This window comes from Pongo pygmaeus, chromosome 8 (assembly GCF_028885625.2).
Source record: "Pongo pygmaeus isolate AG05252 chromosome 8, NHGRI_mPonPyg2-v2.0_pri, whole genome shotgun sequence".
Classification (NCBI taxonomy): Eukaryota; Metazoa; Chordata; class Mammalia; order Primates; family Hominidae; genus Pongo; species Pongo pygmaeus.
Window position 1 is genome coordinate 52862863 of NC_072381.2, and position 20502 is coordinate 52883364.

The following is a 20502-nucleotide window of genomic DNA, read 5'->3' on the forward strand; positions in this document are numbered from 1 at the left end:
TGCCTCCAACAGCCTGTCTGTCATTCCCCAGGCCTCAGTGCTATTCTGTGGTGAGCACAGAAGTGTCCTTGCCCAGTCTCAGTTTTTATTTATTTTTTATTGTCAGCCTCAGTTCCTAAAATCTTACCATGCTATTATAGGAAGGTAAATTTTTGACAACTTTATCCACAGTTACCTTAAATCAAGGTGTCATATACACAGTGCCAAGACTGAAGATGTTTTTCAACATAAAAATCCATTTTGATGATGCAAAGGCTGTTGAGAATCCCTTTCGAAATTTCATCAGCCAGTACTCAGAAGACTTTTGGATTTGACTAACACAGAGGAATCTCTTCTTCGTAAAGGACCTCAGATCCAGATGTTGTTCCAATGGAGGAAAAAAAAAAAAGAAGAAGAAGAAGAAAAAAAGAACTTTTTTCAACATTCCTTTATAAGGAAGCTGGTGCTGGGGATATGATGTCCACTTTACTGGGACAAACCAAAATATCATGATAAGTAGAAATTTTTTTTAGCAAATAACCTTCTGTTGGAATTTTTTTTAAAAATAAACACAGTCCTATAATCTAGGTCAAGTTCAGTGGTAAATGTGAATAAAAAGAACTTAAAGAACTTAAAAAGTCAAGCATCATCTGAGTACCAGTAAACTCAGTGTAAGTGGTAATTCAGCAAGTGAGCTTAGGTTTTTAAAATGTACTTTCAACTTTTTTGTTAACAAGAAATGAGTTAACTTATTAATAAAATCCAAATAAAATGTAAAATGTAGTAAGGTTGGCACAAAATAATTTCCATGCATGTGAAGTCTGCACCTGTTTATCTGGGGGTACTATAATATTACAGAAACTGGAAACATCCTGACATCTTTAGTGTCTTGCTCTGCAAATTGGGAATTACAGCACCTACCTCTCAGAGTTGTTTGTTCACTTCCCGTGCCCCACATTCCAGGTGAACCCCCGACAGTGGGTGCTTGCTTCCCCAAGCCAGGATTTAGGCGCAGGTGTGTGGGTCCTTACGGCACATCCTAAGTGACAGCATGCAGGCTCTGCCTCTGAAGACAGCCCTTCCCTCCTTCCCTGTCTCCCTCCCTTTACTCCACACCTCTGCATGAGCATCTAGTGGGCACGGGCCAGGGGTAATGCTCTAGGACTCGGTGATACAACAGTGAGCAAAGTCTCTGTCCTCACAGCGCTTACCATGTAGAACAAGAGAAAGATGTTCAAGGAACACACAGATGTCTACAGTTTAATGCAAATAACATAAAAGCCGAGATAACTGAGTCCCAGGCTGTTCCACCCTTCCCCCTTTTAAAACAGTCCCCTCTGCTTTGCATGCAGGCTTCTCTCCTTCTACCCCAGCCCAGGTGAGGGCATTCAGAGAGCTCCAGGGGGCATCAAATGGAAGGGGTGCCTCAAGGTCTCGCCAGCTTGCAGCCTCAGCAGAGAGTGGTCACTGCCCCTGTTCAGAGTTCGAGCAAGCTAAGCAGGCTTGGGTCTGATCAGCATCCACCCACAAAAAGGGCATGAGGGAGGGCGAGTGTGCAGAGGGACAGGCCACACTTCTTCCAATCTCATGTGTGGAGGCAGGCAGATGCCCCACTGTGGCTGTGGGGCAGGACTCAGGGGATGGACCAGCTCCAGGAATGGGTATGGAACAGATTCACATGTCCCAGGTCAGATTCATGTCGCAGCCTGGTGGGCAGCTTGACCATGCCGGCACCAGAGCACAGGCCCTGCCATGGAGGCTGGAACCTGTGGGCTGGGCTGCCAGGCTTTGGGCTTGCGGAGGAACACACCTGCCACTCAGGATGGGGCTTTGTCTACAGCGCTGCCTTGTCACAGCGAGATTGGATGGGGGAGCAGCAGAGAAGTCAGGAATGATGAGGACACGGGGTGGTCCTCAAGCCTGGTCCATCTGCTACGGCAAGCCTAGTTTGGGGACTTAGGGTGGCTGCACCATCGTAGTGGTTATTACATGGGTTTTCAGAACCAGTCTGAGGATCAAATCCCACTCCTGCTCCTTCTCAGCTGGGTGACCTTCAGCAAGGCTTCCTCATCTGTAACTTGGGAACAGTGACAGGTGCCTTGCAAAGCTGTCTTGAGAATTGATGAGATGGTGAAATCTAAACCTCAAGCTAAAGCAAGTGGGGAGAAAATGGTCACTGCTGTGAACAGACATATCAGCAGTGGCTGTGGTGCATGGCAGAGCCGTCCCCCCTGCAGCATCATTCCACAAGGCGTGGCTGGGTAGGCCTTGCGGGGCCAGCACATTCTCACCCTGCCCACCTACCAAGGCCTGTTTGTGTTAATGTCACAGCTCTGAAGTATTATCATCAGAGGCCATGAGATTTCAAAGGAGCTTCCTTTGCAGAGCCACATTGCTCTGTCCATAATTAGCACAAGTTTCCATGAGCATGACGATGAGGCCAGAGGGGCTGCCCTGCAGGCTGGTTTGTTAGTGTAAGACATTCCTGGGGCTTCTGCGTAGCCTGGGCTATGCTTCTCCAGCCCTTGCTCCCCCTGGCCCCTGCCCTAAGCAGCCCCTAGGCCCTCATTAAGGGATTAGCGATATGGGCCATGCAATCCCTTGGCCATCTGCTTGAGAAGTGCTGGGCTCTTTGCTCTGTCCCGCCTGAACCTTATCAGTGGTCCTCGCGCAATGTTTGTGCTGCAAAAATCAAAGCGGGTCTTGGGCGGAAATTATAGACCACTGGTGTCATGAGCTAATTAAAGACTACGGGGTCATACACAAGGGAGAGGACACAGATTTCTCCCACTGTCTGTCCTTCTGCTAATGGGACATTGACAAGCACAGACCAAGCAGAAGGCTGAGAAAGCCAGCAGCCTGTGAGAGTATGATAAAGGGTGACAGTGACAGGTCTTGCTTCACCAAGTACAGATTGGGGGATGCTCCTACCAGGGCCCAGCACCCCTGTCACAGAGGGTGTGGCTGTGGGGCCTGGCGGCAGGCTGGGGCACTCCCCCAGCAGCCATCCAGAGCCTGAGGGAGGGGATCTGTGGGGGGACAGTCTCATGTTAATGGCAACACATTTATGACCTAGGAGGAAGTTTAGGACAGTTCTGAATGTCTACATCTCCATCATCAAAACAGATTAAAATTCAAGAATAATCTTGAACAATGGAAAATAGACAGGCAGGGAAAAACCAAAATATAACCTTGAATAGCTTCTGCTGTTGTCCTCTGTTTACCAGGAGGCTGTGAGCTTCTTGAAGGCTTTGGCTCCCCCACATGCGAGGTGGGGGGCTGGGGTGATCTAAGTGAGTGATGGGAGCTCAAACCCTTGCACATGGGATGAGATAACATCCCCAGGTACCATTTGAGTGCTCTCTCCCCCTCCACACTCACCCCAGTTCCCAGCCCCAGGAAGATGGACAAGACTCCACTGCTGAATCTAAAGTAAAGGCAGCAAATGTACGACCACTAGGGTCAATATCTGGTGACCTAGGTCCTGATGAGAGCGCTTGCCATGATTCCTGCACAGAGGGTGATCCTGTACTAGGGGACTGGCTCCAGAGCTTCCACGGGCCAGGGAAGGGGTCACAGGATCACACCACCGCCCAAGCAAGTGTGATCCCTGCCAGGACTAGCAGTGCTGCAGTAGCCTTGCCCACTCTCCTGTGGTCAGGACCCCCCAGTGATGGCACATGTCATCCAGTTTGGAAAGATCATCCACCCTCAAGACTGGGCAGCACCTCCCACTCAATGCACCCATGTGGCCAGCCCACTCTAGGGGTCCGGGACATGCTTCGGCCTGGGTGCGGGGGTATTTGATGGGGGTCTGCCGTGTCTGTCAGGGAGTGTGAGAAGCAGATGCTGTAAGATGCAAACCAGTAATTCTCTGGGGACACCTTCTGAGCCCCTCCTACTTCCTTCAGCCATTCTCCATGTCCCCTTTTGTTGAGCATAATCCTCAATTTCTTTATCACTCAATCCAGCCTTCTCTGGCAGAGGAGTACCTACTATTTTCCAGGGGAGGCTTCTCAAACTAAGGCCTGCAGGCGAAATCCAGCCTGCTGTCTGTTTTTATCAATGAAGTTTTATTGGAACACAGCCAGGTTCATCTGTTTATGCACTGCCTATGGCTGCTTTCAGGCTATGATGGCAGAGTTGAGTGGTTGCATCAGAGACCCTATGGCCTGAAAGCCTAAAATATTCACTCTCTGACTCTTTATAGAGAAAATTTACTGTCTCCTATTCTAGGAGGTATAGAAAAACTATTTTAGTTTAGCCTCATAATGTCCCTGGGCAATAGACCCTGACTTTCATTTGAAGGAAAGCCACTAGAGCTTGGCAAAGTTAAATAGAACCCAGCTGTTAGGGAGGGGAGGTGGGCCTCAAACCCACATGTACTAACGCTAAAGACTGTCCTTTTGGCGTTTGTCTTGTTGCATCTTTGGCAGAATAAGCCGAGGGTGAAACGTTGCCTTGATCCTGTTGCTGGAGCAGGGCTAGAGCTTTTACACCTCCCAAACCTGCAGGATGTCTAGTAACAGCCCCCAACTTTTCTCCATGGAAGTCCCGGTTAAAATCCAAAGACAAATGACCCTCTCCATATTATCCTCCAAGATCCAAAATTACTCATTCAAACAGCTCTTTCCTCTTCTCCTTAGGTTTGTGACATAAAAGTGTATCCACCAGTGAGCCTCTTCCTCCTTCCTTTGATCCAGGCATTGTGTGTGCATTTGGAGCCTGAGCCAGGTGGGTAAGGTGACCCTGGATGCCCGACGACGTCCTTTTGGGACTGGCAGGTGCCTCTTCACTGGGCAGTGGAGACACAGGATGAGGGAGTTGATTTGTGGCTACAGAGAAGCTGTCAGAGACAGAACCTCTGGTTACTCAGTGACGGCCCTCCGGGAGTCAGGAACCCAATAGACCTCATCTTTAGTCTATAGGATCCCCCAGAAAGCAGACGCGCTGGGCATTAGAGTGCCTCTGGTTCTCTCTATTGGCTGTCAAGCCTCTGAACGCCCTTAGTGCTTGAAGAACTGGCCCCAGCATGGATGAGTCCTGCAGGATTCAGAACCCAGCTGCTGCTACAGACACAGAGCAGGGCAGTCCAGACTCAGCCATCTTTCTGCTGCTGCACCCACCTACTTGTTACCTGAACTCTGCCACCCAGCAGTAAGCTCTGCCAGGCCTCACAGTGGGGTGGCGGGGTGTGGCCCACACCTCCCCACCACCCACCCCCACCTCCAGGTTGACCTCGGTGGTCAAGCTTGCCTTGATACCTTCTTGTTCCCCAAGCCTGTGCTCCAGGATTCTCTGTCAACCACCCCATCTGTTCAATACATTCATTTTCTACTAAAGTCAGCCCACACCTGTGCAGAAACGGAGTTGGAGCAATTTAGGTGCCTTGTCCAAAGTGATAACAGATGCGAAAAGGCAGAGCTGGGATTCAAGCGCAGCTCCTCTGACCCTAACAAGCACAGGCCGCTCTCGCTAGCCACACCCCTCTCAAGGAGCAGCACTGCTCTTTCTAGACCCTCAGAAATGGGCCACCTCCCAGATGCCAGGTGTGAGTGTCCCAACACCTGCCCCTCACTCTCCTCCCCAGCCAGGGCTTCTCTGATGAATTTTCCCAAGTCAGCCTCTTGAACTACCTGCCTTCTTGGGAAACACCTTCAAATCTGCAGAGGACCAAGTGGGCTCCAGAAACGAAAGTGGAGCATTTCGCCATGTGTGGAGTAGTGAGAAAGGGAGCGGGTAGGCTTGGAGAGTGCAGTTAGCCTGCAGTGGGCAGCCTGACCCATCGGGCCCCAGGATGGGAGGGCACAGGAGCCTCCAGTCACAAGAGGTCCTTGGGGGGACAAGGCCTAGTTGAGGAAGGTGGCAGACAGCCGGCTCCCAGCACACCTGCCAGGCCCCACACCTGGGGCCTTGGGGTCCCAGAGATTTCTTTTCAATGCCTAAAGCTTTGCTCTCTGAGCCTAAGGACATGTGGACAGGACAGCGCAGGATGGCGTAGACTTGATCTCCTTCCCCTTGTCCCAAGTTGCACTCTCCAGCATTGGGCTGGCTGCACACATGGGCTGGACACTCAGGGGGAAGGTCAGACTCCCCAGTCTGGGACCCTGATTTTGCTGTTCACGGCCAGGTGTCTGTCCCTTGGCTGTTAGCTGTGTTCACCAGGTGTGTGTCCCCTCAGAAGGTAAGCGGCTCTTCCAGTGGGAGTGTTGGGAGAAGGAAGGAGAAGAGCATTCTGCAGGCATCTGCCCTGCTGCGACTGCATGTGGCTGAGTGCCCCACACTCTGTGCCCAGGGCCACCTGTCTCCCGTTATGGCTGAATGTGCTAATAGGGAGATTCCAGACCTTAGTTCCCCTGGTAGTAAAGGTGACCCTGCAGCTCCATCTCAGGGGTGTAGCTCCCTGAGGCAGTCTTTCACCCATGAGAGACTTGCCCAAGATCAAGACAGCAGAACACTGAAGCTGAGCTGCCCCACCAGCCCAGCTGTCACCGACCCCAGGAATCAGAAGGCTCCCCACTTATTTCCTCCTGTGTTCCAAGGCTAAACATTCAGCTTTACACACACACTTACCTGCATTTAACACCTCCAGTCATCAGCCCTGCTTGGATCAAGTTGCCTATCTCCCAGGGAAGTGGCGGAGGTGACCGCTCCTGACCACAGTCACCTGGCCCCACTGGGCAGGAGCATCTCCTGGCCGGGAGCAGTGGGAGTGGGAAAGTCATTTTCTCAAGCGTTGGATGGGGTCTAGAGGGGAGCAGCCATGCTCTGTGGTGGGCTTTGGGAACACAGATTCCTTGTTCTGGGTGAGCGGTCGTGAAGCAATCCCCATTTTCTCATCTATAACATGGAAAAAGAACCTGAGAATGCTGGCCTCATGACCTCATTGTGCGGCACACACAGGGAGGATCAGTCCTGTGGTGGGTGCTGCTCCACCAGGGCAGGTGCTCCGGCAGTGACGGGGCTCGTCCGCAGCTGTGGCAACCCCTGATGCCCCCACCTTGTCTTGTAATCATTGTCATCTGCATCCTCCCTGTCACTAACCTCCCCATGCCCCATGACCTCCCTTTTACATCCTGGCCAGGCTGTCTGTGCCAGCTTACCAGCAGCCCATGAAAAGCCTGGACAATGATTGGAGAGAACAGTAATGAATACAAATCATCCTCTGGGCACCACAGAGCCTATCTTGGGTGATGCGGCCTCTGGGTGCTAACCATCCTTGGTCCTTCCTGGAATGGCTGTCAGACCACCGAGGCTGCAGGCTTGATGAAGATGGATGATAGCCTGTGCCTGGGTGATGCTGTACTAACACAGAGCCCAGCGTTTAATCAGAGCTCTGCTCTCTGCCAGAGCTGAGTAATTGGAGGCAGGTGCTAAGCACAATTGAAATAAAATGTGGAGTTAATAAGGACAGTCGACAAGGATGTTACAAGTCCCCTGTCCAAGTTTTCAACAGGAATTGGAAGGCAACTTGGAGACCTCAGAAACTGTGAGTTAATTTCCTACGTTTCTCTTCAAAAACAAGTACAATCAACTTTAGGGTTTTTTAAAGCTTACTTATTTTCATATTTGCAATTCATAAATAAGATGGTCAGAAAAGCAGCACATGTCTAAGATACTTCTGATGTACTATGGGGGACACCAGCTCCATGGAGGCCTGGACACCCCTCTTCCCACCTTCATGCTCCCCACTCAGTGCCCGAATCCTCCAACCTGCCTCTCTGGCTGTCCCTTCCTCTCCCAGCCCATTCTTAATGGCTGTTGCACCCCTCATCTTGTATCATCCAGGCCATTGCTATCAGCGCAGTCTTGCTAGAATGCACAACTCCCTGCAGAAAGTTCTATTCCCTCCCAAGTAGAGCTAAGCCCCAAGTCTCCATGGCCTGGCCCGAGCTGGGTCCAGCCTTATCTCCCACTGCTCCTGTTCCCTTTTGCTGCTCTAGTCATGGTGAAAATCCTCCACCTGCCTGGAGGGTCCCTGCCACCTCCACTCTTAATACACTCTCTCCCTGGCCTGAAGGATCTTCCACCCTTCTTCACTGACATTCCCAGACAGTGCCCCAAGAGCTGTCCTGAGCCCCGCGCCTGCTTCCTGTACCCACCCATCCCACAGACAGCACTGTCCATCACATCACACCCTCCACAGGCTGCTGCCAGTGTCCTGTCTCCCATCCCGCTAGACTCTGCGGTGCCCAGGTCAGACTGTGACACCTGCAGGACTGCACCCCACATGGCGCCTGCACCCCACGAGGCATCAGGGAGGCACTGGACCAGCCCAAGGCTGTCCTTGTATCATGTGCTATCACTTACTAGCCAGCACGTTCCCTCAAAGCTGCATGGGTGACATTGACATGGTCTGTGCCCACCCTCTTCATCCTCAAAACAGTCCCAGTTTGTGATTCCACTTCATAAATGACTGCCCCCCACAAGTAAGAACTGGAACTGTAAGAGGCAGATGAATGAAAGGAAAACAAATTCAAGCCTGAAATCCTCCCCACCCAGCCAGCAAAGCTGTCTTGAGTGCCCTCTCGGCTCAGTCTTCAGTGAAGTGACACCTGGTGAGGATGGGCTGTGGATTGTCCCCCTCACCAGCTAATACACCTGGATTACACAGTCACCTGGAGAATGAGCCTCAGGGTGACCCACCTCTGGGTCAAGGGGACTCTTGAGGTCCATGAGACCCAGCTCCTATGTAAGGGGACCATTCTGCATTATCCCCAAAGTTGGAGTGCATGGAGCTACCATATGATCCGGCAACCCTACTGCTGGGTCTATACTCAAAAGAAGGAAAATCAGTTTATCAAAGCGATATCTGCACCCCCATGTTTATTGCTGCAGTATTCACAATAGCCAACATTTGGTCACTGAGCTTGATTGATGCTCAGTGTCCATCAGTAACTGAATGAATAAAGAAATGAATAGACAATGGAATATTATTCATCCATAAAAAAGAATGGAATTCTGTCATTCATGGTCACATGGATGAGCCTGGAGGACATCATGATAAGTGCAATAAGCCAAGCACAGAAGGACAAATATCCCATGTCCTCACTCATATGTGGAAGCTTAAAAAGTGGGTCTTATGAAGATAGAGAGTGGATTGGTGGTCACCAGGGACCAGGAAGGTTAGGGAGAGCAAAGGATAAAGAGAGGTTGATTGATGGGTAAAAATATACAGTTAGGTAAAAGAAACAAGACCTCATGTTCAATAGATCAATAGGGTGACAATAGTTAAAAAAAATCTATTGTACACTTCAAAGTAACTAGAAAAGAATAATTAGAATGTTTCTATCATAAAGAAAAGACAAGTGTTTAAGGTGATGAGTATCCCAATTACCTTGATTTAATCTACACATTATACGAATATTTCAAATTATCACACATACCCCTAAAATATGTTCAATTATTATGTCTCAATAAAAAAAAGTTGGAGTCCAACTTCCCCCAAGACACCCCAGGGAAGGGGTTTTGTGATGAGCAACAGCTCAGAGATCAGAAAGCCCCCCCTAAGTATTGCTGACATCCTCCTGTCTCTGTCGGGAAGCTACAGAGCCACTCTGGAAGTAAATGCTCCCTTCCCCACCCCTCAAATGGAGCAGTCCCTTCTGGACATGGTTCCAGGCCCATCTTTTTCCTACTCAGCCACAGCACCTCTTCAGAGGACCTTGGTGGGTTCTGTGCAGCACCGAGGAGGCCTCACTCCATTCGGGCAGTTCTGCCTCTATGGAAGACAGCGGCTCAGAGAGTCAGAGAGTGCCCTCTGGAATCTTCTGCAGCTCTGACTCACACCCAGCCAAGGCCTTCCCTCTTCCCACCCAAGTCTGACCATGTGAGGAGCTTTGCACACAATGTCCCTGATTCTCTTGCATCCTTGTCCTCAAGCCAGAGTGGATTCAGCGAAGTGCAATGATCTGAGGGCTGTGCTTACTTGGGGCCCACCTGGGCCTGCCGTCTGCTCTTCCCTGCTGCTCCCAGGGGAGTCCCCCCATTTCCCCAACATCCCCATCCCCATCTCCCCTGGCTCCAGGCTCCATTGCAATCTGAAAGCTCTACAGGCAGCTCAAACTCAGGTCCCAAATGGAATTCATTATGGATCCCTCCAAACTCACTCCTCCTCCATCCCCTGCTCCAAAGAATGACATCACCACCAGCCGGTCCCCACGCCAGAAACCTGGGAATCATTTGAGGTGTCTCTGGCCCTCATCTCCACCCCCAGCAATCAGTCAGTGTTGCGGCTGCACTGGCCTGAGGTTTCTGAGCCCAGCCCACTCCCTTGCCCACTGTCGTTCCCTGGCTCAGGCTCTCATCTTTTGCCAAGGCTGTTACCGCACCAGCGCCCTCACTGTCTTTCTGATTCTAAGCTGGCTCCCTGCCAGTCCTTCCCTAGCACAGGTCTCAAGATGATCTTTATGAAGGTCCAACGTGGTGTGTCATTCCAGTTCTAAATCCCTCAAGGGCTCCCCCTACATTTCAAGAACTCAAATGTCTTGACACAGCAAGGGAGAACCTCATGACCTGGCTCAGGCCTGCTCCCCGACCTGGGAGCCTTTCTCTCCTGCACATTCAACACTGCTTTTCTCTCACTTTGACCCTTGTATTTGGACTCCCTTGTCCTCCATCCTCATCCCTGGGCAGTGTCTCTCAAACCTAAGTGTGCATCGAAATCACTGTAGGGGCTTGTTCAGGCACATAGAACACTGGGATCCCCTCAGGGTTTCTGATAGGTGAGTTTGGGGTGGAGCCTGAGAATCTGCATTTCCAATGTCAAGTTCATATGATGGTGATGCTGCTAACCTGGTGGCCACAGTTTGAGAGACAGCATCACCACTAAAAGCCTTCAATAAGCGCTCAAAAGGACCCAAAAATGTTAGCCGAATGAATGAATCAATGAATGAGTGGGATACACTCTGGCCAGCCAAAGTTTTGCAGCCACTCCTTAGGACTCTGTTGACTGCATCTCACGTATATGAGTAATCTTGGGTGGAATTTCTGAATAAGCTAAAAAAGACAAAGCTACATGTTGCTTTTATCAGGGTTAGGGGGACCCCTGTGAGTTTCTCTTCGAGGTCAAGTCCTGCTGTGCGCCCTAAGGGTCAGCATCTTTCCCAGACACAGAGGTGGGAATTGGAGGGCCTGGGCCTGGGACCTCTGAATGCATTCCCGTTACATCATTTGGATTTCTTTATAGACTGGAGAGTTTACAACATCATCAAAACACATGTTTTTGTGATTTTCCAATAGCCTTGATTCCTGCTACCATGTCCTGTTCCCAGGCCACCACTGAGCACAGCAGACAGATGCCAGCAAGCATCTGAGCTCTCAAATGCACACAGCATGTCCCTTCTCATGGGTGGGGAGCTTTGGAAAATGGAACACTGGGTGTGAAAGACCCAGAAAGGGCCCTGTGAGGCTGCAGAGAAGGGGTGAGGGTGAGGCCAGCCTGCCCAGCCAGACCGTAACTGTGGAGACTCCGTGAGTTTCCAGAGTCGTGATCAGCATGAAGAAGCCCCTGGGGCCCAGCACAGCCATGATGACCAGCACAGTCCACTGCATCAGCCACCGAGGGCCTGGGCCCCATGGAACTCGCCAGGGTAGTGCTCGTGATCCTGCTTCTCAGTGTATCTGGACTAGGAAACCCCGTGGTGGTCAGGACATCCAGGGGAGCTGACAGTCTGTGGCCACATCACTCTCCCCCTCAGGCCCACCAGGCTGAAAGGGCAAATTCCATCCCTCCTTCAGAAAGGGAGTTCTCCCTGAGTCCTTGAGATCCACTGCTCTCTTGGGGCTAAACTGTGTTTACGAAAAATTCAGATGTTGAAGTCTCAACCCCCAGTACCTCCGAATGTGACTGTATTTGAAGATAGAGTCTTTAAAGACATGACCGAGTTAAAATGAAATCATTAGGATGGGCCCTAATCCAGTATGACTGGTGTCTGTATAAGAAGAGGAGATGAGGACACAGACACTCAGAGGGAGGACCATGTGAGGACACGGCAGAAGGCGGCGTCTGCAAGGCAGGGAGAGAGGCCTCAGGAGAACCCAGCCCTGCTGACACCCTGATCTTGGACTTCTAGCCCTGTGGGAACTATATGGGAAACTGTGGGAAAATGAAGCCCCCTAGTCTGTGATTCTTTGTTTCTGTAGCTCAAGCCGACTAAGACAGACACTCCAGAGCCCTGGCCAATGCGGGCCTCTCTGCTGGGTGAGGAACCAAGCTTAGCATGCCTCATGAAGGGGTTCAGGGGTGTCCCTGAGACCTGTGCCCACTGCCTCCTCTGTCTTCCCCCTGGGTAGGGCCCTTCAGCTCTGTCTGCCCCGGGGCATCTCAGTCCTGCCCTGGCTTCCCATCCCCACAGGGTGAACTGCTTGAAATGCAGATGTGCTCATTGAGAAAGGGGGGCTTGAGCCAGGTTTCCAGGCAATGCTCACTTGACTGAGCCCCAGACGGCAGCACTTTGGGCCCCATCCCCCAGGCACGGCCTATTCCCCTGGAGCTGCACAGAGGATGTGGGGCTGTTACCTGGAGCTGATCCTTGGTGCTATACAGCCCTTTTCTCTCTGGCCTGAGCATTAGCCCTCTCCCCAAGGGGGTCCTGCCTCCTACCCCCAGAGGGGTGTGCTTCCCTTTAATTTCCTGCTTCTTCCGTGAGGATCTGGAAGCCACCTTGCCTCTGGGTGGGATCTGAACCACACACCTGTAGCTGGAGATGCTGCCACGGAGGGGAGAAGGAAGGAGGTGAGCTAAGAGAAGGGGTGGGTGACAATTCTGACACCAACCGGGGACCCACAATTCAATTCAATTCTAACACAACTGCCTGGAGCTAGCACCAACCCCACAAGCTAGGGACTCTGCCCTGCAAGACTGCACCCACTTCAAGACGCCAGCCACAAATCTCAGGGGCCCCAGGCCACCTGCACTTCTGCCCGGCAGAGTACACATCTGGGGGCTCCCACAGACCGCCCCCTTGATAATTTGCTAGAACAACTCACAAAACTCAGAAAAGAGCTGTCCCTACTATTACAGTTTATGATAAAGGCTACAGATAGATGGCCATATGAAGAGGTCCTTGGGGCCAGATCTGGGGCAGGGCCCATGCCCTCTGGGCTCCCCTTCCAGCACACCCGTGTGTTTCAGCATCAGAAAGCTCCCTGAACCCCCCATTGCAGGGGCTTTGTTGGGGTTTCGCTACACAGACATAATGGATGCAATCACTGGCCATGTGATGGAACGCAATCTTCAGCCCCTGTGCCTCCCTGGAGGTCAGAGGTGGGCGGGGCTGAAAGCATCAGTCCTGTAATCAAGTGCTTGGGTTCTCTGATGCCCACCCCTGCCTTATCCCACTCAGGTGTGGAGAACTCTGGTGAGGGCCCTCCTCTGGGATACAGACCACTGGCTTCTCAGCATTTTCATGTGGCAGAAAGTGGGTAAGAAATATTCTGGAGGTCCCTTTTATAAGGCACTAAACCCATTCCAGTGGGCTCCACCTTCATGACCCAAATCACCTCCCAAAGGCCCCAGTCCTAATCCCATTACCCTGGGGATTAAGATTTCGGCACACAAATTTGGGGGGACATAAACATTCCATCCATTTTCTCTCCCCTCTCTCCCGAGTGACCCCATAGGGTTACTGGGTGAGGGTACCACTCTCGGCCTGCAGGCCCCACTCCTCCTCCCACTGCCGAAGGTGTCTAGACCCAGAGGAGGAGACCCTGCCCCAAGTCATGCTGCTCCCATACTGCCACCAGGCTGCTGCGATGCTGGGTGGGGGACTGCAGAGGCAGGCGGGGGCCTCGAGAGCAGTGTTAGGGCACCCATGCCCGATCTTCTAAGTGACAGGGAGAGTGGGGTGGGGGTGGCACCCATGAAGAAAGGCTGTTTTGCTGTCCACGTGGAGAGTCATACAGGGGATCACAGTGTACAGCCTTGGGAAAGCTCTCACTAAATAGTCCCTGAATGGAACTGGGGGGCCTGAAGCAGGTGGGTTAAGGGAAGCCTCCATGTGTCTGAAACCTAAGAGCAGGACTAACTCCTGGATAGCTCAGGAGCCTAACTCCCCACTTGCTCCACCCACCAACACCTTGTGGACAAGCGCCCCCCAGAGCCCAAGGGCCCAGGGCAGCAGCCCGTCCTGGAAACTGCTGTGAGGCCTGGTTGTGCACTCAGGGGCAGTGGCCGGGCTCCTGGCTTCTGGCAGAGTCCCACTGGGAACTCCAAGAAGGGAATGGTGAGTGGGAGGCCCTGGCCTTCTTCATGTGTGTGGATGGAGGCAGCTGGACACCATGGGGAGCCCAGGTCACAGGGGCTGGGCCCCGGGAGTGAGGGGTCAGGGAGGCCGGAGCCAGTATGTGCTGGGTGCAGGTCCAATCCCGCCAAATCCTCACCCTCTTCACGGGAGGGGATGTGGTCACTCTCATGAACCCTATTTTACAGAAGATGAAACAGGCTCGAGGAGGGTTAGTTCCCTAGGCTCACTCAGCTGGGGGCAGAGCTGGGATTAAACCAGGTTGGATGGGGCCAGGGACCCTGGGTGAATGCACCACCCACGCTGCCCTGCAGAACCATATGGAGATGGGCACAGTGACCGGAGGTGGTCTTGGGGGTCGATGACATTTGCAGGCAATAGTATAGCTCTGGCTCTCTGTAGTATTTCCTGTAGGGAGGCAGAGGGCAGATGGGGTCTCTGCCTCATGGTCCTGCAGGGAATCTGCTGTCAGCGCTGGAGCACCTGTGGGCACTTGATCCTATCCAGCTGTAGCTGCTGGCATCCCCAGGAGGGAACAGAGTGGCAGACAGACCTCCGTGCCTCTCTTCAGGAAGCTAAGGGTGACTGGAGCTCACAGGCCTCCACCCAGCCTGGACTCCTCTCTCCCAGGCTTCTGGGAGTCGTCCCAGAGGAGGTGGGGCCCAGAGTCCATCCTGTCCAAGGACCACAGACTTGGATTCCTGCAAGGGCCGGGAAGGATGAGTAAAGAGCTGAGGATGGGGCCTGGTGGAGGCTCTGGCCACCCAACAAGCACCAGCCTCTAAGAAAGGCACAGCCACTGACTGTGCATCTGTGGGCTACCAGGCTACAGCCTCATATGGACAGGGTCAGATAAGCCCCTGCTCACACAGGTCTGGGCTCGCAAAACCCTACAGCCACCCTGCCGCACCACACAGGGGAGGGAGCAAAGGCCCCCGACTGAAGAAGCCCCACCCCATCTGGCTTCAGTCTTCTCTGTCTCTGGTCCTGAGGCCCTCACACGTTCCCTGCTCTGTGCCCAGCACACCCTCCTCCACCAGACTGCCTCTGAGAGCAGGGCACAGGCAGCAGGCTATGGAAGTGACGGGCTGTGGAGTTAGGCCTGGCTCGCTCCACCTCCCTGCTGTGTGACCCTGGGCAGGTGCTTAACCTCTCTGAGCTTCAGTGTTGTCACTTGACAGGTGGTTGTGAAGATCCAAAGCAATAATGTGTGTCAAGTGCTTTGCATGGAGCAGATGAAGCCTTCCTTTCCTGCCTGAAATTAACAAGTGCAGTGCTGGGAAGTGGGAGTCAGGCATAGTATTAAGTCCATGCTCAAATAGGATGTGGGTCTGATGGCAGAGGTTTCCCAGCTGGGGCTCATCTATTAGCCGTGAACTTCTGACCCAGAACAGAGGAGGAAACGCAGGTTCAGCAGCTGAGCGTGTGGGTGGGGAGTCAGGGGAACCTGCTTCCCAGAACCTGCCTCTGGCAGTGTCCTCATTGCTGCGTAGGTGGGCAGCGCCACCTAGTGGGCATGCATAGTGCCATGACTCAGGGTATTGATTGTCCTCACAAACATACACACGCACAGAGCTGTGAACACACACCGCAGGCCCCTACCCACACCTTCACCCACACACAAACGTCTCCTAGCTTCCTACCCCTTGGATCCTATCTTGGAGCTGAGCATCAGCAGCCATAAAACCATGCATCCTTCCTCTTTCCAAAAGCCAGTTTGGGGATTGTGTGAGGACAGCCAGGTAGTCTGAAATGGAAAGGGGGTGAGGTCACATTTGCTAAGGGCATGATAGTGCATGCCAGGCTCCAAGCCATGAGGGAGGTGTCACTGTAGCACTGAAAGGTTAAGAGCTTGCCCAAGCCCACCCAGAGAACACAAGACTGCAAGCCCCAGGCTGTGCAGCTGGACGGCCTGGTTCCTACAAGCTCCACAAACTATTCCATCATAAAAAAGGGTTTTTCTGGATCCTTTAACTTCCTTCTTGAAGTAGGTTTTTTTGAAATGGAATCAACTTGGCTCATGATTCTATTTAGGGTCCCGAGATGATTTTCTAAGTGACAGCAGAACCTGCATTCTCAGCAGCCATTGTCTAACCTCTGCTGTCCTCCTCCTCCTTCTCCTCCCAGCAACGGTGTGTGTGTGTGACTGTGTGGTTTGTGTGTGCACAAATGTGTGTGTGTGGTTGTGTGTGTATATGTGGTGTGTGTGGTGATGTATGGTGTGATATGTGTGTGTGGTGTGTAGTGTGTGTGGTGTGTGTGATGTGTGTGGTATAGTGTGTGTGGTATAGTGTGTGTGGTGTGTGTGTGTGGAGTGTGGAGTACTTGTGGAGTGAATGTGTGGTGTGTGTTTGTGGTATATGTGCAGTGTGTGTGGTGTGGTGTGCATGTGTGGTGTGTGTAATATGTGGGTTTGTGGTGTGCAGTGTGTGGTGTGTGGAGTGTGAAGTGTGCATGGTGTGTATGGCATGGTGTGTATGTGTACATGGTATGTGTGATGTGTGTGATATATGTGGTGTGCCATGCATGTGTGGTATGTGTAATGTGTGATGTGTGTGATGTGTGTGTGTGGACTGTGGGTAGTGTGTGGTGTGCATGTGTGTGGTGTGTGTGATGTATGTGTGTCTTGTGGTGTGCATGTGTGTGGTGGGTGTGGTGGGTATAATGTGTGGTGTGTGTGGCAAGTATGTGGTGTGGTGTGTGTGGTGTGGTGTATGTGATGTGTGTGTAATGTGTGGTATATGTGGTGTGTGGTATGCATGTGTGTGGCATGCATGTGGTGTGTGTGTGGTGGGTGTGGATTGTGTGGTGTGTGTGGTGTATGTGTGTGGTGTGCTGTGCATGCATGGTGTGTGTAATGTGTGGTGTGTGATGTGTGTGGTGCATGTGGTGTGTTGTTTGGAGTGCATGGTGTGTTGGAGGAGTGTGTGGTGTGGGGTGTATAGAGTATGTGGTGTGTATGTGTGTGGTGTGCTGTACATGGTGGTGTGTGTAATGTGTGGTGTGTGGTGTGTAATGTGTGGTGTGTAATGTGTGGTGTGTGTGGTATGAGTGCGTTCGTAGTGAGTGGGGTTCGCGGCACCAACAGGCACTCAGAGTGTAGTTAAACCCCTGCTCTGCACCAGATGTCCTGGGTGTGTTCCTGTGGAACCCGTGCCTGGACTGCAGGCTGCTCCTGGTGCCTTGTTTCTAATGAACAGAACAAGGCAGAAGTCATCGGCCACCACTTCCAAGATTAGGTTACAAAAAAAAAAACCTCGGGTTTTGCCCTGGGTGCCTCCTGCCCGCTCGCTTGCCTGTTTCAGGGAAAGCCGGTGGCCAGGCTGTGGCCTGGAGAGGACCATGCAGCAGAGAACTGAGCCTGGCCTCAGCCAACAGTCAGCAAGTGATCCACAAGCAGCTGCCTGAGTGTGATTGGAAGCAGAGCCTCCGAGTGAAGAGAGCCTGTGGGACACCCTGAGGCAGAAGACCCAGCGAAGCCACCCTAATCCCTGCCCCATAGGAACCGTGCGAGGATAACTGTTGTTGGAAGCCACCAAAGGGAGGGCAGTTTGTGACACCGCCACAGAGAACTAACTCAGTGGACCTTTTCTGTCCCCTTCCGAGCCCCACACTCCCTGCTATAAAGTAGGGATTGGGTCACAGGTCATGCTTGCTTAACACGGTGCTTGGGACCAAAGACAGACTCAACAAAAGTCCCCTTTTTCCTGTCCACACTCAGAGGCAGGCTTGGATCCTGCTCACCCAGCCTGGTGTGATGAAAATCCCCAATCAGGATCCATCCCACAGCTGGGGGCTGACAAACAGCACCCCTTTGCCAGCCACGGCAGCTGGAGAAGGAGGTCGCCAGCAGGAGGGCTGGAGAGCACATCTGATGGCATCAGCTCGGGCTTGCTCCGTCCATGCCAGGCTGGAGTGTGGCCATCACTCCCAGCCACAGAAGCTAGTTGATCTCTGACCTCCCTGGTGGGAACAGACCCTTCTCCAGGACAGGCCAGGGCACCTGCACTCAGACAGTCTGCGGGTGCTCTCTAGGCCAGGGCTGACAGCCCCGATGGAAAGCTGACGCCCTGCCTTTGGCACAGTGAGTCCAGGAAGAGGCACCTAGCCACCACCCACATCTATGGGAGACATGCCTAGCCAGCTCCTGATTCCCTAGCCTCACTCCAGGCACCTCCTAACACTCCTTCCATCTTCCTAAGGGGCAGGAGGCAGCCTCCCACCCCAACAACGCTGGCTGCTGCCCGGGCTAGCCCAGTGAGCTCCAGCTGCAGTCCCATGGCATGGATCCCAGGACCCTGACTCTCCGGGGTGGGCCCTGGGAAGAGTTTCAGAGCTGCTGTCTCCCAGGGGAGGCTGGCCAAGCCCCTTTTCTCCTGCTCTCCCTCCCGTCAGGCACAGCAGCCCCCTGCTCTGGGAAAGTACAAAGACCTCACCTCTGAGACCCCTCCACCTTCGAAGCTCTAAAACCAGGATTCTCGCATGAGCCACCCTAACAGCAACCCTGATAAGATGTTCTTTCTACTTTCTAGATGAGGAAAGTCAGACTCTAAGGCTCAGAGTTTTTGGCAAGGTCACACAGCAAGGGTGGCAGTCTTAAACATGGCCCCAGAATCCCTTGACTTTCCTTCCACTGTGGGATGGGGTTTATGCCCTCTCTTTGAGCCTAGGCTCTGTGGCTGCTTGGCCAAGGAAACACTGTGGACATGATGCTGGGCCAGTTTCTGGGCTCAGGCTGTAAGAAACCTGGGTTCTCTTGGAACCCAATCATCCTTCTCCGAGGGTGCCCAAGTGGCCCAAGGAGAAGAACCTGGCTTGGCCCCCTGCTGACAGCCATGCGGTGTGCCATCTTGAAAGCGGACCCTCCACCCCACCTTGAGTTGCCCAGGTGATGCCACGGGGAACCATCCCCATGAAGCCCGACCCACAGTACAATGTCATGAGCTAAATAAATGTGTTTTTCTAAACCACTAGGTTTCAGGGTAATTTTAAGTAACTGATACAGCAAGAAGTGATGAACACAGTTCAGATGATCTCCAAGTCCACGGTCTTTTTGATTCCCATCCATGGCTGCCTCCCTGATTCTCACTGTATTAGTCTGAAGAGCTTATTAGGGGAGGAGCAGAGGCCTTGAAAAGACCCCCAAACTGAATTCCCCTTCCTCCCAGGGACAGCCCCCACCGGGAAATTCCTTTCAGGGCTGTCCTCGCTGCATTTCATCTCTAGCCCTGCGGCAGCGGTAGAATTGTTAGATGACCCCTAATGACTCCTGTCTTTTTTATAATTTTCCTCGAGTGAGTAAATGTGAGTATGAAAATCTATCACTCTCAAGGTTATGTTACTTACTTTGTGCAAAGACTCTGCAAATGTTATGAAGGTTACTAGTCAGTCAGTTGGCCTTAAGGAGATATTTTCTGCATGGGTCTAACCTAATCACAGGAGACCTTAAGAGTAGAACATTTTTTTCTGGTGGTGGGAGATGAGGTAGTCAGAGAGATTTGATGCTTAAAGGGGCTTGTACACTAGGGAAGTTCTCCTCTCCTGAGACAGAGGGGCCATGGGGCCAGGCCCTGAGAGGAGCCTCTAGGAGCTGGGGTGGTCCTCAGATATCAGCCAGCAAGAAAGTGAGGACCTCAGTCCAACAACCACAAGGACATGAATTCTGCCCACATCCTGAATGAGCTTGGAAACAATTTTTTTCCCCCAAATTGTCCAGAAAAGAATGCAGTCCTACAAACAACTCAATTTCAGTTGTGGGATTCTGGGCAGACAACCCAGTTGAGCCCACTGGGACCTCTGACCTACAGAACTGTGAGATAAATGATTTAAGTTGCTAACTTTGTAATTTGTTACATAGGAATAAAATTAATACGATCTCGTTCTTTTTGTTTCCAGACTCTTCCTTCTCCAAAACTGTCCTTCCTTTTTTTCATTGCAGACCTTGTAAATGGGGTGACATGTAGATCTTCAAGCCGTGGCTGAAGCATGGATCTACAGCCTTGGCTAAGGCCCCTGGGCCAGCCCTTGGGAGTAGTGTTTCCACCCATAGCTGAGGGCTGAGTGTGGGCCCACAGTGGAATGCCTGAGCGTGCTCTAGCTGGGCCTCCATGGCCTGGCAGAGCCTTCCTGGGCTGGACCGGCTGAGTTTCTGAGTCCAGGGGAAGCCTCCAATGATCAAGCTCCCAGACTTCCTGTTAGGGTGACTAAGCCCAGCCTTAATTAGGTGGACTCTGATGATCTGGACTCTCCCAATTTCCTCATTTCTAGGACAATAATGGTT